This window comes from Embiotoca jacksoni, unplaced genomic scaffold (assembly GCF_022577435.1).
Source record: "Embiotoca jacksoni isolate LCO1_2020_lvr unplaced genomic scaffold, fEmbJac1.0.p SCAF_49, whole genome shotgun sequence".
NCBI classification, from domain to species: domain Eukaryota; kingdom Metazoa; phylum Chordata; class Actinopteri; family Embiotocidae; genus Embiotoca; species Embiotoca jacksoni.
Window position 1 is genome coordinate 1,809,618 of NW_027185402.1, and position 17,175 is coordinate 1,826,792.

Consider the following 17,175-nt stretch of genomic DNA (forward strand, 5'->3'; position numbering starts at 1 on the left):
ATTGCCAAAAACTGTCCAAAAACTAATTTGTTTCTTGATGCAGTACATTTTAAGTTTCTTTTAAATGTCTCCCTTATTGTTCTTATTAATGCACACATATGTGCTGGCTACCCAGCTTCCTGCCCCAGATTGCAGAGGGTTTCTTGCCTCGTCCACTTTCCGCAGGGCACGGTGGAGGTTTCCTTTGGTTGCCAGCTAACACCTGTTCTTCAGTCGGGGGGACTCAGCCCTGTGCCCCCCCCGTCACTCTCCCCGTGGCTTCCCAAAGCAAGTGACGCCTGCCACATAGGACTCTCATCACCCCCGTCCGTATCCGCAGGTCTTCCCTGCTGGAGACGATAGTCTGTGGATACCAGCAGGTAGCCCTTGCGAGATGAGATCCCATAGTGTGGGCTTCGCTCCTGACTCGATGAACCTGTGTCCCCACCACTTCCACCCACGGCACTGCTCCGAGGGCTTAATCTCAGAGTGAGCGCAGAGGCCAATATGGGGCCCACATCTGGTGACACCCAGTCCATGCCCGCCAAATAGAATCTCTGTGCGCCTTGGGGTACCCAAATCTGCACCCTCCTCCTCACGGGGGCCAGGCAGGAAATTGGGCAAATAGGCTCTATCTGTCTGCTATTGTTCATCATTATCTATGTCTATATAAGACAAACATAATGAGTAACTAGCCCATCTACAATTCAATAATTTTAATTGCATTATTTAAATGAATCTGTTAAATATATGGTTAGTGCCAATAGTAGTGAAACTACAGTAACATATTACTTATTCTCAACATTGCAAATAACCACAGTGGAGGTGTGTGAGTAGATTCACACACATCTCTTGACAACCTCGGAGCAAGATGTCAAAGCCACATGAGTCCTGTAACCTCTTTTAAGATATTAATGTGGAAATTGAAAAATGGAGAGAACATTTTACAGCACCTCCTAGACAAACATTAAATTCAATGCTGAGAGTTATTGGTTTGGGCTTTTGTTCCTGTCTGTGCCCTTCCAACTTTGCTAATCACTTGTTCTGTGATTCAGTTGTGCATGGCTTCACCTTGAGGCAATAGATGCGGCCGTTTGGTGAGACAGAGAAACATTGAGATTTGGTTTTCAACCCCTTATTTATGTTGCCTGTGCCTACAAATAAAACCGTGGCACTAAACCAAAGAAGCGATGGTGGGGAGTTGGCTCCCTACAGTAACAGCTGCCCCGTGTCTGAGGCATCACATTAAATTATGTCAGTGGTCTGACACTAATCATGCGTGTGGCTGTCTGCTGGCAGTCCAGTCATCATATCTCTGCCTCCAGCACCACGTCACTTCTATGTATACTGATTGTTCCACAGTTAAAGGCTGATGTCTTTGTTATTACATAACACTATAAATGCTTTTCATTATTTTGCTTGACAGTAAGTCTGCTAATGCACAGAACAATAAGTCAGATACTAAAGACTGAGGTCAGCCTGTTAACATTATCCTTGTGACAATGCCACAATACTGATGTTTAGCAGGTGTAATGTTTACCAAGTTCACATTGGTAGTTAAATATATGGATTAAAATATTGATGCTTATTAAAGTGAGATATTAACATAATCTAAAATGTTCCAGTCCTGTTGTGGCTCCTATAATGCACCACATTTTGGCCGGTTAACTCAGACTTAACATGTTTTAGAATGAGCATTAAATGAGCATTTGTATCTTTTATAGGAAGAGTCGTAAAAATTGTTTTGCAAAAATGTCAAATTCATAGAAAGATTAGAGTGGGAACTTTTTGTGTGCAGGAGTTAGAGATAAGTGAAAATATAATGTTTGATAAGTGACCAGGTAGCTGAAAACTAATCCGTTATTTCCTTGGCCCACCAAATTCAATTAAAATCGACTCAGTTGATTTTGAGATACAAAAGAACCAACAGATAAGCAGACAAACTGAAAATATACCTACGGAGGCAGATGTAATAAGTTGTATCAGGTAATATATGACATCTATTGCACTGACAGCAGCATGTGAACTTTTTTCAAACCTTGCGTTTTATGTTCTGTGGTATTTCACTGGTTTTATATAAAGACAAATATCTCAAGGATGGAGGGAGAAAATAGTTTGAAAGAAGTTAACCAGTTGACTGCAGATGCTTCCAATGGTGACTTCACTCGTGAGACTGAATAAGAAAGTCCCAAAATTCATTGCAATGATGACGCATAATGTCCAAGCAGTGCTGCAGTCGACGGCACTGAGCAGGCTCTAAGAGTCTGGGAAAATGGACAGTTGCGTGTCTTGACTGTAAAATGAATCCCTCAGTTCATTTCATACAGCAAGGAAGCAAGTTTGATGAGAAAAAAAAAAAAATAGACCGCCCATGACAACTTTAGAAGAATTTCTTCACAAAGACAAGTATTGATCGAACATTCTTGAGTTTGATAACCAAGCCTCGTCTCTTGGTCTTGGGCAGATACACACATCCACCTCAGTTGTACCCTCTTGAGCTGCAGTGCCCTTACACAAAAGCCACACTTTTATAATAAAGATGAATTGGATTAAGATCAATTTTCTTTTCAGCCTTCAAAGCTGAAAATGCACACAGATGGGAAAACATTTCAAGTATCTCAAAATTCAAATGGCTGAAGACAAAATGGTGGCATAAGCCCAAAAAAAAATTGCTTTAAAGGAAACAATTGACTTTGATGACCAACTGTAGCTCAGATATACTGTGGTCATTTTGTATTATGCGACTACAGGCTTCAGCCTTCTTATCTCCCCTATAATGACATGTCCTTTCAATATTCAATTCTAGCCTCAAAATAAACGGTAATCTCCAATAAATTTGAGCAGCTGCTTGCACTGGCTGTGTGAAAGGCCTCCTGCACCACTTTGTTTTGCAGGATCATCTGGATTCTGTCCATTTTCCCCGTTACTCTTTCTTCTGGCAATGTTGCACTTGGTACTAACACAGACCTTCACTTGCAGTCGGGTGTGCAGCCAGGGCTTGTGTGAGCTCAACCCTGACTGTCCCTCACACACCCTGGGGCTTTGTGAAAAATGAGACCATGGAGAAAGAGATAATAACATTGTGGAATGGGAGTGTGTGAATTTGCGGCAGATTTGTGCGCACGGGGGAATCTGTGTGTGCGCATTAGCGCGTGCATGTGTAGCCGGCGTGGAACATAATTGTGTCCTCCCATGTGTAAAAACTATCAATCAGGTTCACTTAATGTTGTGTCATTATGGGTAAATTAAAATTCCACAGTGATCGATAGGGTATTGACTGTCATATTATGTGTGTGCATAATGAATAATCCTTTTTAACTCATTTCAGTCCCAATTTATTCTGGATATTAAGTTTTGTGTTTGTGTGTCCAATGGGAAGCAAAAAGATGGGCACAGTCTCAATGTTTTTGAAAGCACAGCCAGATTACAAAATGGAAATGAGTTCACTGTTCACACCTGAATTAGCATTGTGTGTCGTCAGATAGCCCGATAAGACATTGAATGGTTCCCCTCGGATTGCTTGTCTGTGACTCTGCATGTGCGCTTATTCACACATGCCAGAGCTGCTGAAGGTCTCTTTCTCCAACCAGGGCTGATATTTGTCATGAATCAGTGCAAATGATAGGTGTTATGACAAAATATTGGCAAGAGGGCAGAGCAGAAAAAACAAAGCAGAAGGAGTCGATGTATTATATTTTTAAAAGACACTTGGACCTTGTGAACACCTTCATAGCAGCAAATGTTAAGGTAAAAGGTTTTTCAGGCTGTATGTATATTAGTTCATTTTAGCAGTTTTACTTTAGTACGCCTCAACAATACTTCTCTAGCATTATGACTATGATTGCAAATCCTAATTTTTAGGCGTTTGCAGGCATTGCTTTATAATTTCCATTGTGGCAAAATATAATTTAAGTGAGACTGCCATTGACAAGAGTATGATTTCATTTTCAAAACTCCCAGGACCACACAGTTTCCCAAGAGCCTTATTATGATGTGTTTGAAAATCCTTGTGGCTTTACTACAAAGTGCTATTCATTTTTAGAGAGGTATAGACAGGAATTGCAAGTCAAAATGTGGTCCCGAGTGTGTGTGGGGTTTTCTTTGTTTCCAGTGTGGGTGGGGTGTGGGGGGGGTGGACTCTGTGTAATTGTGCACATAACATGGACAAAGTGTGTGAGAGAGAAACTGAGTGAGATAGACAGATAATCTGTACCTGCCGTTCAGTCGGTCCGTTTGCTTGTAAGTGCTTCCTTATTTCTCATTAGGACTTAGAGTGAAAGGAATTAGTGACACTCAATGAAAGCCATGCCTGCTTTAATAATATTGCTGATCCAATTTAACATGACTGGATTATGTTAATATAATCATAATGCACCCAACTCAATTTTGCCTCACTGAAAGTCCGCCCATAAATTACCTGTTCTCACTCAGTAATTAATATGATTCAGGCAGCGGTGACATGATTCCACCATGCTGGTCACTGATATAGTTTATTGTTTTGTACACAAAATCTTTCTCTGTAATGATTTTGCTCCACTTCATTTCATGTCAAAAGCAATTTAAATGTTTAAACAGTATTGATGATGAAAGAGAGTCTGGTGATTGGATTAGATACTGTACATTTGTGCAAATCTTTGCACTAAAACGGCTAAATGGACATTGCTCTAATCTCTGCATAAGATTGATGGTTTCTGTTATGAATGTGAAAGGTTACTCTCTGTTGAATACAACCGTTCAATATTGTAAGATATCTAATTGTGTGCATGACAGAGCGTGTATGAGTGGAGATTGCAATGTAGGAATCCACGAGGAAATATGAAACAATAGAAAAATTATAGATAGATAGATAGATTGATAGTGATAAAAGAGAAGGAGGGGAAAATGGATACAAATAGATAACGGACTGTGTTTGTGGTAAAAATCTAGGGGGAGGAATAAAAATGTGGGAAAGATTATTCACCGCCGTTGACAGTGCAGTGTCAGCTTGTTATTCTTGCATACAGTATCTCGGTATCTAGATTTCTTTTCTTTGCCTGCCATCTTTCAACTGAGGTGATTATCATGTCAAGTCAAAGAGGAGAGTTTGAGAGCAAGAGAATAAAAGAAGTGTGATGTGGTTGTACGGGAACAAGATAGCAAATTGATGATGAGTGTAATGTTGCAGTGACACGTGTAACAGCCTCATTGCATCTCAGAAAACAGCAGATTAATACAACCTGATGATGCCACGATTGACTTTTGCAGCCCCAGTAACATATTTATATTTAAGCAGAAACTTTTTTGTATTATTTACAGTGAAATTGCAAATATCAGCAGCACTTTTTTTGTGGTTTTTTTGTTAATGTCCCTTCTGGACAATTGATAACTTGTTTTTGTGTTCTGGTGACATTACTGGTGAGATTACAAGCCTATTTCCTGTAAACACAGAAGTTCAATAACCTACTCGTGTCTGAATCATGACTATACAGCGGCCACTCTACTGTGCTTACCCCATAGGGTAACCCTTTAGCAGAGCCTGTGGTTATAAAGGCCCTGAGCAAACACAAACCCTATAGTAATTTCCCTTTTCGGCCTGCAGGAATGTCAGAGCGGGGAAAAAAGAAAAACCCAACAGCCTGGCTCATATTTCCCAGCTGGCTTCAGGGCTTAATCCGTAACAAGGGACAGTTAAGGACACATCCTCTCCTGTATTTACAAACCTGGACTCTCTGTATGTCGGGCCACAAAGGACTAATTAACAAAAGTTTCTATTTTGGTGTTGGTCAAGAAAGCAAGGAGTAGTATTGCACTGGGACAGTGAAGCAGCTTTCTGTGTACATAGAGCTCTGCAGGGTAAATATGGTGAAGCCCCCTATGCTTTGCTGCCCCTAACCACGGTGCAGTGGCACTTGCTGTACCGTTAAAGGTAATTAAAAGAAAGAAAACAAGCAACACAGTTTTAGGCCCTCAGCCCACAGTCTGTTGTATTTTGTGGAAGATGGTTTAGTTTATATGGAAATACATTCTTTATTCTGAATGATGATGTGGTCATATCATACCATGACTGAATACGACTATACAGCACTTTTATTCATGTCCTTGATCACATTCTTCCTAAATTTCTCTTGTGAAAGAGCAATTTGGCTCTGAAATCACCAGATTAAAGGTTTTAAAGCTTATCTTAATGTAACTCTTGAAGGATTGAATGTGGTAGGAGCATTAGTTAATTCTGATGGTCCATTCATTGAGCTCATTTTGACCCCAAGATTTGTATTTTGTTCCTTGACAGATACAAAGCAGGGATACAGACTTTTTCAGTCAGGCTACGAGGGTTAGGAATGGATAGATAAGGTAAATATAAATAAGTTAAAGATAAACTTGAGTTAAGGCTACGGTTAGGTGAGGGAAATCCAAATACAATTTCTCAGAAAATGAGGACCAGTTTTTTTGAATAGTGAATGTGCATTGTCAAATCGGTGAACATGTTCTCTTACTGTGTTTGTTTTGTCTATTTGCATATGCATTATGATTTACATGATGGGGTATGCATGATTTTAATAATTTGGGTTTTTGCCAATAGGTATAGACTATCTGCACCACTGAAGTACAATATTAGTTAGACTTCTCTAAACACAGCTGTAAGCACAGATTAAAGCATTTTGTTAATGCCAGTAGAGGAGTCCTGGTTTGTCTTGCGGTGTTGTATAAAGTGATGTGAGGCCTGCCTGGTGAGAACTCAGGAGTAACAGGGTTCATATAAAATCCACAGGTTGGTGCATGTTCGGTTGAGTTCATTTTGGCACAAGATCAATGTTTGGTTCACGGTCCGGGCCCCCAAACTGGTTGATCCTGTCATTGTATTGACCCCATGGTTTGGTTTGTTTTTTAAATTTAGATTGTGAAGACATGAGGTCATAGTAATTCCACCCAATGGGAATCCCCTGCTTCTATCCACAATGAGGAGAGACAAACTGTTTTGTATTTAAAGTGTACTATGATATGCTTCATGACTTTTCAACATATGTTTTTGTATATAATATCCTCCACACACCATATAGCTCACAAAAACAAATACATTTCCCATCTCTTTGCATCCGTCATAACATTGTTAGTCAAGCCACTGACGATGACATAATCTGCTGGCACGGTAGGCAATGATGTGGATGTAGAAAATATATCTGAGCAGGCTATGAACACAGCCTGTCTGTGCTCAAACTCCCACAAAACATGCCGCTCGATTACAAACATCCAGCCTGTACTCTATATGGCAGTGCCAGAATGGCAGATGGGTTGGCCACCCAACGACCTCTGACATTCAACCTTCAGAGAAGCGAGGCCATGGATTCTGTCCAGTGGTCTTCATCATTCTCAAATGTTCTGCCAAAATGGATGCCCAACGCTTGAGCCAACTTAAGCCAGATGCTGCCTCAAAGGGGACCATATGACTTTCGCTGATATCCCAAAAGAGTTTCTTGGTGGTACAGGAAAATTTTGCCTTGGTACTACAAACTGTTTCAGGCATTAAGAGTAGTAGTATTTTGGGATCATTGCTCCTGTAGGTCCAGTAAAAAAAAGAATTACCTAATCTTAAAGTTGAAAGTTTTAAATGTGCAGCATCACAACCAGGTGCAATGAAAAGGTTTTGTAAGTTGACTGGAAAAAAAAAAGTGCTGCTGCAACATAGACATTACATCATGTTTTTCGCACAAATTGTATAGTCAATATGAGATAAAATGATGATGTAGAATGAAGTTGGTTCCTGATTGTTTCACAACCAAGTTTTGTTACGGCTGCACCCTTAATCAGCTGAGTCTATTGTGGCAGTTGTTTGACTGCCATTGTTCATTTAATGACTAAACCCTAAAGACACAATAGAACATTTTATTTTTGAAGAGCAGGCTAATTAACGCTGCTTATTAGAGAGACATAACACGGGAATAACAATAGGAAAGGCAAGGCTGGAGGAGTTTTTGTGGGATGGGTGCTGTGACATATCAGACGTTTTAGACATGAGTTGAAACTTTGCATAAAAAGGGTGTCAAAACTGAAAGCGTGAAAGAAAAAGTACATTTAAAGAGTGCTGGAGGTGATAATTACACAATATTAATTACTTCCTCAAAAACAATGACTCTAAAATAAGGACAAATGTAGTAAGTGTAGAGAAATGGCACTAACTGAGGCACAGTGTCACTAGTTAGGCATTTTATTTTACTAAGGGGCGATGGCATTAAAACACGAGGGCATTTATGTCGTGATGAATTTAATCTAGTTTGTTAATGACTTAAATATACCAATATATAACAATTTGTGCATGTCTCGGGGAGGCTTTTTATCATGAGCACTATTGCCATGTACTTCGCCAATCTACATGAGGTGAATATAATTTTTGTAGAGCATCTGATTTGTGTCCAACACCATTCTGTCATGTTGGTCCGTGGAAAACTGAGCCACTTGCTCAAGCAAACAAGACTTTGATTGACATTCGGCTTGATGTAGGGATGCAACACATGGAGGATCTGGTAAACATGCTCTTCTTCCAATGTTGGAAAGGAGTGCCTTACTGGGTGGTTAGGTTGGGGTGGCAATGGAGGCTGTTTTTAGTGGGAGGGAAAGGAAAAACAACACCCTCTTGACACAGACATGGTTGCTGATATTGCCTTGTGATTTCTCTCCAAATGGATAAAAACATGTTTTATCAAGGCTGGCAATCATGCTTCAGTGTTAAAGTGTCCTTAAGAACACAAACAACCAAAAAAATAAAGTAATAGAGGAAATAAATATGAACAAACAAGTAGGTAGATGATAGGGATGGGCGTTATGGTTAAACCTTATACTGAGCTTCAATTCTTTTATGGCACCAATCAAATTGCTTCGATGTTATCATAAAATGCAAATAATGTAATTCGTATCAAATTTAAATGCGTCAGCTACATCCACATGAACACGTTTTCATTTTATAACACAAAGATGTATCTACATTCATGCAGAAGTAAATGTCATCAGTGTCTGTGAACCACGGTATTTACCATACTTTGGCGGCCCACCAACATGGATAAAATCACTGTTTTGGCTTCGTGAAAGCTTACATTGCAATGCCTTATTTCACTCATCTCAAACTAATTTTGGGTTTCACACGTGTCTGACTTGTATGTGCTGCAGTAACTGAAGGCTTCTCTGTGGGCAGCTGGCAAGTTAGCATCTGCTGAGGCATTTGAGGTGATTAGGGAACATTGGTAAATTTTAGACTCTAGTAATGGCTTCCACATGAGGTGTTCCAACGACATCAGTACATTTTAGGGTCGAGCAATAGCTTCCATGTTGAGGCCTTCAAGGAACATTGGTAAATTGTAGAATCGCGCAATACTTTCCATGTGAGAAGCTTAGCTACAGAAAACAACCTGCGTTACAGTCCACCCCCCCCCCCCTCCAAACTGCATGAAAACAAAACATTTGTAACGTACTGCGTTTATAATTATCTTTTCTTAAAATGGATTTTATAAAAGAGGTGTTGGAGAAAAAGGATCATTCTGGAACCAGTATCGAAATCAAGCCATCATATCAATACCCACTCTTAGTTAAACCTCATCATTGGCGTCATAATTCATAAGTAAGTCAATAATGGCTGTAGGGCTTTGAAAAAACAGATTAAACAGAAAGCAGAGGATCTCAAATTGGGTGCCCAATACCCGTCAACATACACGCGCACCTTGTCCTGTGAAGTGAGCATCTGATGCTTGGCTTCAGAACCTCTCATTGGAGAGGGAGAGGGGACACCTTAATGTGCCTTCACCATATGCTGTTAGCTACTGATGGATGCAGCTCTCTCCAGCTACTGGAGTAACTTATTGCATTTGCTAGTGACAGTGCCGCTGTTGATAAAGTTAAAGATAAGCCATCTGTTAGTTACAGCAGCCCAACTTCACTTGCAGGAATAAGGCCGTCCAAGTGAACACAAATCTGTGTGGTGCATCTGCCTTAATTACTTTTGCACAATATCCTCAAGGCATCTGTATGTGCTTAGTATGGAAAGTCTCATGTGCAATCATTTGCCATGATGAGCGATTATTACTGTTAAAATATTGAGCGTTGCCTATCAAAAATTAAAGGCAAGAAGGGACACGCTCTGCTGACAGAATGCAATGTAAGCAGTTTTCTCCGAGGCGGCTGTAAAAGTGAACGTTTGGTGAATCTGTCACTCAAGTCGAAATCCTGTCGAATTTATGCAAAGGCACACTAACAAGCCATCAGTCATATTTCTTATTAACAGCTCGTCCAGCTGTTGTTGGGGAAAGTGGGCAAAAAAGACTTCACTGCTCACTATAGAAATCTGCATGGTTGTTCCCGCAATACAGGAATTCCTGGTAGGCCTGTGAACTCAAGACCTTTGCCAAAACGTATATCCTCTCACATTTACCTTTTGATTCAGACATTATCTCGTTAGAAAGGAGGTAAACATTACCAATGCACAAAATAAATCTGTAGAAAATGCACATAATCACAAAAAAAAACAACGTTTTTTTTATTTATTCTTAATATTTTTAACAGTATGTAACATCATTTTTCCAGGGCATGAAAAACCCAGATGGAAACTTGAAAGCGCTCTACTATCCACGAATAGCATTGTTCTTATCCTCCGAGAGATGGAAAAAAAAAAAACGAAAACCATTTCAGAAGAATCCACTCCGACGTATTACAAAGCTACCGGTGCTTTGGATACTGTCCGGGCTGGCCTTTTGTAATTTCTACCAAGCACAGATCTACTTTTAGACTTCAACAGCATAATGGTATTTGCTTAACTGAGCAGCCAGCAATCACTCTCCTCTCTGCCAGTGTCATATCACTGATCAAGTGTGGCTCAGTTCCTGTCTGAAAGGAGGGCTGCCAGACATAATGCAATAATAACGGGTGCACAGCTTGTCTAAGAGAACCGAGGTCCTATTTCACTGCTGATGATACTGGAATGAACTCTTTGTGCTCTTTCTCTCTCATTCTCCCTCTCTTTACCAGCTCAAAAGCCCTTGAGCTTCCGAGAGCATAATGAGCCTATTGTAATTCCTCGCCTATAGCTTTGCATTGAAGACGTATGCAGGGGGGGGGGGCGGGGGGGAGACGAAAACACTGAACATTTCTACTCCAAGTAAAAAGACAAGGCTTCAAGGATTATCTGATGCAGAAACATGCTTTTGAGTTATTATTTCGTGACAGGGACAGAAACTACTGCATGTACCAAAATGTCAGGGAGACAAAAGGGACTCTTTACATAGTGAGGTATCTGAAAGATTCCCACACAAGATTCAAATGCTTATCTGTATCTCCCTCCTCGCATCAGCAGCACAGCAGAACCTGGCTGTAAATTGATTGTTTAGTGTTAATTAATATCTACTGAATGCTCCGAAATAGGAATAACATTTGAGTTAAATGGCTAAAGACTTCTCAGCAGCACTTAGTCACTGCACGGCCACTCCTATCATATAATAAACATCTTTATAGTGCCCATTATTTAACGCTTTCACTTTAACAGGTGCCTTTAATTTAATATGACTTGCTGACCTTTAACGAAGGTAAATGCATTAACGAGATGTGATATGTAAAAAATCGAACAGCTTTTAGTCTCGACAAAGAGCACTCCTCTTATCCGACATAGTGGACGTGAACCTGCACTGCTCCCCCACAGATGCCTAGTGTGATGTTTGACAGATTTTTCCCTCTCCAGCTAGGCTCACAGTAAATGTCCATCTGGCAGCTTCCCGTGGGTACTTATTATTCTCAGCTAGCCAGGGGTTTTCTGTTTCCGAGCAGTCAGCCAGCGCTTGCCTCAAAGAGTTGAGAGCCGGACCAGAACTGCTTGCAGATGCTCCACCGAATAGCCAAACTGCGCTGGTGTAGTGGCATGGCACTGAGTTTTCAATTACACAATAAGGTGGCGGTGTCCCAAAGGTGTCCGAGTATGAAAAGTCAAGTGCATTGAGAGAAACTATGTATCTGGGAGAAAACACAGGTCAAGTAAGAGTAAAGTCAAGGTATGCCAGTTTTCTCATTTGTCCATTACACCTGCTCCACCTTGGAGATGAGATGATTGATTTTCCCCGTGTGAACAGATGCTCGGAGCCGTGGGTACCGCTGAAAGGTCCCGCTGTCCTGCTCGGACACCCTGCTATGGTAGATTCATTCATGCAGTTGACCTCTATCACACTCTAGCAGCCTGCTGGGTGGCTCTAAAAACAGTCTGACAAAACACAGGATGCTGCATTTGTCTTGGTATTCAGCAGCGAGGGACATTTTCACATATTCCCTCTATATGTCTGCAAACCCTACCGGTCTGCTGTCAGCATTGTTTACGACTGTTAAAATCCACAGTTTGAGTGCACAATCGTTCACTGCAGCTGTTTACAACCACTGTGACAGAAAGAGATTAGTGCCATTTTGATATATGCAAACTGACATGAGTAGGACTGAAGGGAAAATGACATGTACAGGCTAAAAAAGAAGTATGAAGTGAATCCCTCATCAACTGTCTCTCTCTATACTGAAAAATAATATGTGGTATGGAGCCTGTTTTGAAATTGTTTCCCTGCTTGTACACCTGAGGAATTTTCTCATTTCTATTTTATTGCTAACAAATATACAATGTCATAAAACACTCAAAGTGGAACTGGAGTATGATGCTACTTAACTGACGTAAGACATACTTGTTTAGGTAAAGGGTTTTTGGTTGATACCTGCTTTGGAAGGTGTATTCATAAATGTTGAGGCAAATTGCTACAGGATTCAGACTAAAGTGTGTGTGTGTGACAGTGCCCTAAGTGTTCTGAGCCGGTATGAAATTAGGAAAGGTTCCCCTTAAAACGAGTATGAAGTGAAGACAGATGAGGAGGCGCCTGAAACAGTTGTCCACGATGTCAGGAAATCCAAGGTTTTGTCATCATATACGGACACTGTCCACCCTGCCAGGGGTTTAGTGTTGACATGTGGAGTCGGAAACAGCGGAGGGGTTCGCAGCTTAACATACGAGATATTTCTAAACACTCACCGTAGTGTGGAAACAAACACCATCCGCTCTATGCTTGTTTAAGTCAACACTGCCGGCGTATTCTTTGAACAATCTGGGCCATTTGATTCTCATTTGAATAAAATTCAAATTGAAGGCACAGAGCACACAATTCGCTTGCCAGAAAAAGCTACCGTTGTGTATTCTCACGCGCACATGTGGGAAAATGGGATGGGTGAGGATTGCAAAGCATTGCATACCTTACTGAGCAAACAGCAGCATCTTGGTGCTGCTTCGACTCCTCCCCCCCCATCTAACTTTTGTCTATCGTTATTAATTCACATCATTCCCTAAAACACACAACAAGTCAAACAGGACTCTCACTCCCGAGAGAAGGACTATTAAAAAAGAAAAAAAAAATGGAATGAGTCTTACCTGGTGTGGAATAGATGGTCACATCTGAAGACGGGCCATTGGGAAAAAGAGGCAGAAGGGAACGAGGGGGGAGAGAGGGGGGGAAGGCAAGAGGGAGAGAAAAAAAGAGATGTCAGCAAATTACAATGTACAGCAAGCTAAACTTCAATGCGGGGTGAGGCTGTCACCAGCTCCCATGAAAAATTATAGTCTCACAGCATTGTAGAGACTTGAGGTTAAGAATAGTCCCTGTCAAGAGGGGGACATCATTTATTAATCGAGGGACATGAAATGTCTGAGATAGTCTCCCCCGAGGATCCCAAGTTTGCACAACTTGCATTAATATTTGTCAGTGTTTCAAGATTTTGAGGGTGGAGGCAGAAAGGATGTAAGCAGACACCCAATCTATTACCGACAACTTACTGCCTCTTTTATTTTATTTTTGCACCGGTGTAACATAACCACTGAACAAGCAAATGTGCTCACACAAATATACACCAAAGTGTTCCCCTCTCTCCATATGTCTCTGTGGTAATTTAGTTGCCCTCGGATATCTCTCACCCCATGTGCTTGGACTTTTGCTACATTTCCCCAAGCTTGTTAGTTTGACAGCAGACATCCAAGGTTCCAAAGGCATAATAAAATGGTCGTACCACGCTCCCCACAAAGACCTCAGGGTGCCCCGACACAAGCAATGAACTGGTCGGCCAAAAAAAGCAACAATCAGCCCCATCTTCAGCGAGTCACTCCTACCTGACATTCTCCAAAGATTTATAGAAAGGGATATTATAAGACTTGGTGCCCCCCTTCCACTTCCCTCTACCAACTCTCTGGCACCCTGGGAATTATATACTGGATTTCCATTACAGCACTTTTTTTTATTTCTTCTTATTTCAAAAGTGGTCCCTGTACGATTGTACTCTTCCTAAGTACGGTTTTGCTTTCTTGTAAATGTGTAATAAAACAAGTACATGGAGTGAAGTGAACGTAACTCGGGGGACGGTGAGGGAAACAGTAGACTCGGGACTAATTCTGAGTTGCCATTGCTTACAGTGCAGTCTGGTTGTGTTGCTAAGCAGAATTGGCCTGTAATATGATTTATTACAGATGATGTCTTTCCCCCTGCATTCATTTACATGTTTGGTGTGTGTGCAGCAAATCCCAAAGGGGATCAACAATGAGCGAATGTGATTACAATATCTGATTTGCACGTGAGAACTAATCTATTTTCAGGCAGGGGAGAGGTGTGGGGGGTGTGGGGGGCAGGGTTCAACCTCTGGGACACTCATTACCATTCTGTCTGACACACATTCGCACTCACTGCTACTGTTGTTCTAAACAGAGAGCTCAGCTGAGGACCTTGAAGCTTCATGCCGGTAAAATTGGACCTACGGGAGGGGATAGCAGGGACTGATGTCAGACTTCAAGAGCCACGAGAGGCACCTGGGGTTTCAATGACAGCATCAGCGTAGTTTGGTAAACAGAAAGCGTGAGAGACCAAGAGACTTGAAGGGACGTTGCTTGAAAGGCAACAATAGAAATGTAAAGGAGACGAGTGGAATGTGGCAAAATTGTAAATGCGATACATTCTGGCAAAGTGTGAATACCTGAGGAGCATGTAAAAAAAATACAACAAACGAAACGTCATCAATCACCACCACGCATGCATACAAAAATAACTCAAAAGTCAACATTTGCTAGAAGGACCTGTGAATTTTTCTCCAACTGAGCAAACCATTCACGGCTAAAAGAAAGTTGAATAACCTGAAATTCTATGCTCTCAACCATGCCATATTTATCTTCATCTAATCACATTTTCTGTTTTTAATAGTAGGACTTTTTTGCAGTGCAGTGGAGATTATTGATTTTCCCTGAGTCCTTTGGTGGAAATTTGGATGCCTGGCCAATCAAAACCAGTGGAGGTAGCGTGGGTCTAAGTGGATTAGACGTGAGGGGATGCTGGAGGGAGAATCCAAGAGGGAGAAACTGAAGCTCTGGTGGCTTCAATAAACCCACTCTGTGAACCAGGAAATAAATGGAAGACGGAGACACTTTTTTCACACTCTCTCACCCTCCTGTTTTAAGCAGATAAGCTGCTTCCAGGGTCTTAGTTATGCTGTGTAGAACCCACAACACGATATGGGAACTTTTGACAAGGCAAAGAAAGGAAGGAAGCTTGAGAAGTCTGTTCCTTATGTTGACTTTTCTCTATTGACAAGAGGGATTTGGGGATGTTTGGAGTGGTCAGTGCTGGGGGGAATTATAAAAAGCCTCTGTGATGTGGCACAGTGAGCATGGCACTGGTCAGACATGGGTTTTAGTGAATGCCTGGACTAATTTTTGTCAAGTTTTGCCTTGACTAGCCATTACTGTAAGGCAGAAATAGCTGTGCCATGATGAGTAACAGGCAACCTCACTACGAACCCCAATAATTTTTCTTCCAGATTTAAAGGGTGCCTTTGTTGCATGTGACGGAAGTGGACAGTTTTATTTGGCACCATATATCACCATGACATTACTTGTGCCTAAATATGTTGAATGATAATGAATGAATGGGATGTTAATGAAGTTTCTAGGTTTTTTTTTTTTTTCTGTTTTACAACCTACTCTATATACGGAAAATAATGTGACCTCTTCAACACAGCACACCATGGCTTTTATACCGATAGTCTCTAGGGATTGGCATTTCAAGCAAAAGTACTATTCAAAATTCACACGGAACTGTTCGATTAATAATGACAGTGCTTATCTGTGGTGGACTTGCATGCTAACTTTACTTGCAGAGTTTGACTGCACCTTCTCTTCATTAATGTTTTGAAGGAGTTCCACTCAGAACTTTGATGGCATAGTCATCTTTGCATGTTTCTGCTTTTCGCACCGTGATGTGTAATCTCGTAACAACGATAGTCGGACGTATTAATCGATTTTGTAGTTTATAACAACTATTTGAATATTCAAAAACCATGTCCAGTCCCTAAAAGTCACGTCCTGAACAAGTGAACCAGTTGCAAACGTGTCCAGCTGATGAACTTACAGTAGATGACGTTAAAAAGGGAATGTTGGTCTGTACTGAGTGGAATTAACTCTGAATTCTTGCAACCGTTTATTTGAGATGCTGTCAACATTTTATTTTGTCACGTCGTCATGCAGTTTTGGGCTTTTTGACGATAAAATTCTTGATGTGCAAAGAAAACATGGCAGCAGAGATTACCCTTTGTCCGGGAATTTGGATGAAACTTAAAGAGACATCATTTGCCCTTGGTGGGAAATTTGGGGTGGGGTGCGATATCGTAAGTCTTCCGAGACTTTGCAGTTCTTGGACAAGGACATCAGTTTCCTCGAGGGAGATTCTTTTTGACACAGCCGGTCTTGACTTTCCTCATTCATTACTTAACAGTCATTGCATCACAGCGAGGACAACATTGCATTTTAAGGGAGTCAGTGGAGTTCGTTTCTTTTTTAGCTTGTTTCTTTTTGACAAGCAAACCCCAGCCACGCCTACTCGTTCAGTTCAATTAGCCCCTTTGCACTATTTGTTAAATGTGATCTCTACAAACACAACCTGTTATATGATCAGAGTTTCTACTTAATCAGGGCTTTTCCTGCTTTTGAACTAGACAACGTTCATAATTTGCAGGGTTTCTTTCCAGCAATCATAATTCACCATCTTTTGATCTCGCCTTAAATGCCCATAAAGATTATGACTTCCATAACACAAATCACCACCGTAAATCTGAAACGGTCAGATCAGATTGTTAATGATTATTTTTGGCTAAATTATTCTTTGCCAGCCACTGGAAATTCTGTCAACCTTC

General features: G+C 41.0%; 1 protein-coding gene across 38 annotated transcripts in view; it reads right to left on the reverse strand.

Annotated features, from left to right (window-relative positions):
* The window catches only part of LOC138210910 (receptor-type tyrosine-protein phosphatase delta-like), a 348,424-nt gene that overhangs the window by 241,027 nt on the left and 90,222 nt on the right, over nucleotides 1-17,175 (reverse strand). For all 38 annotated transcript variants that reach the window (XM_069170312.1, XM_069170313.1, XM_069170306.1 and 35 more), the window contains exon 4: nucleotides 13,382-13,405. The gene's annotated coding sequence lies outside the window, so the exon portion shown is untranslated. The remainder of the gene's footprint in view (nucleotides 1-13,381; nucleotides 13,406-17,175) is intronic.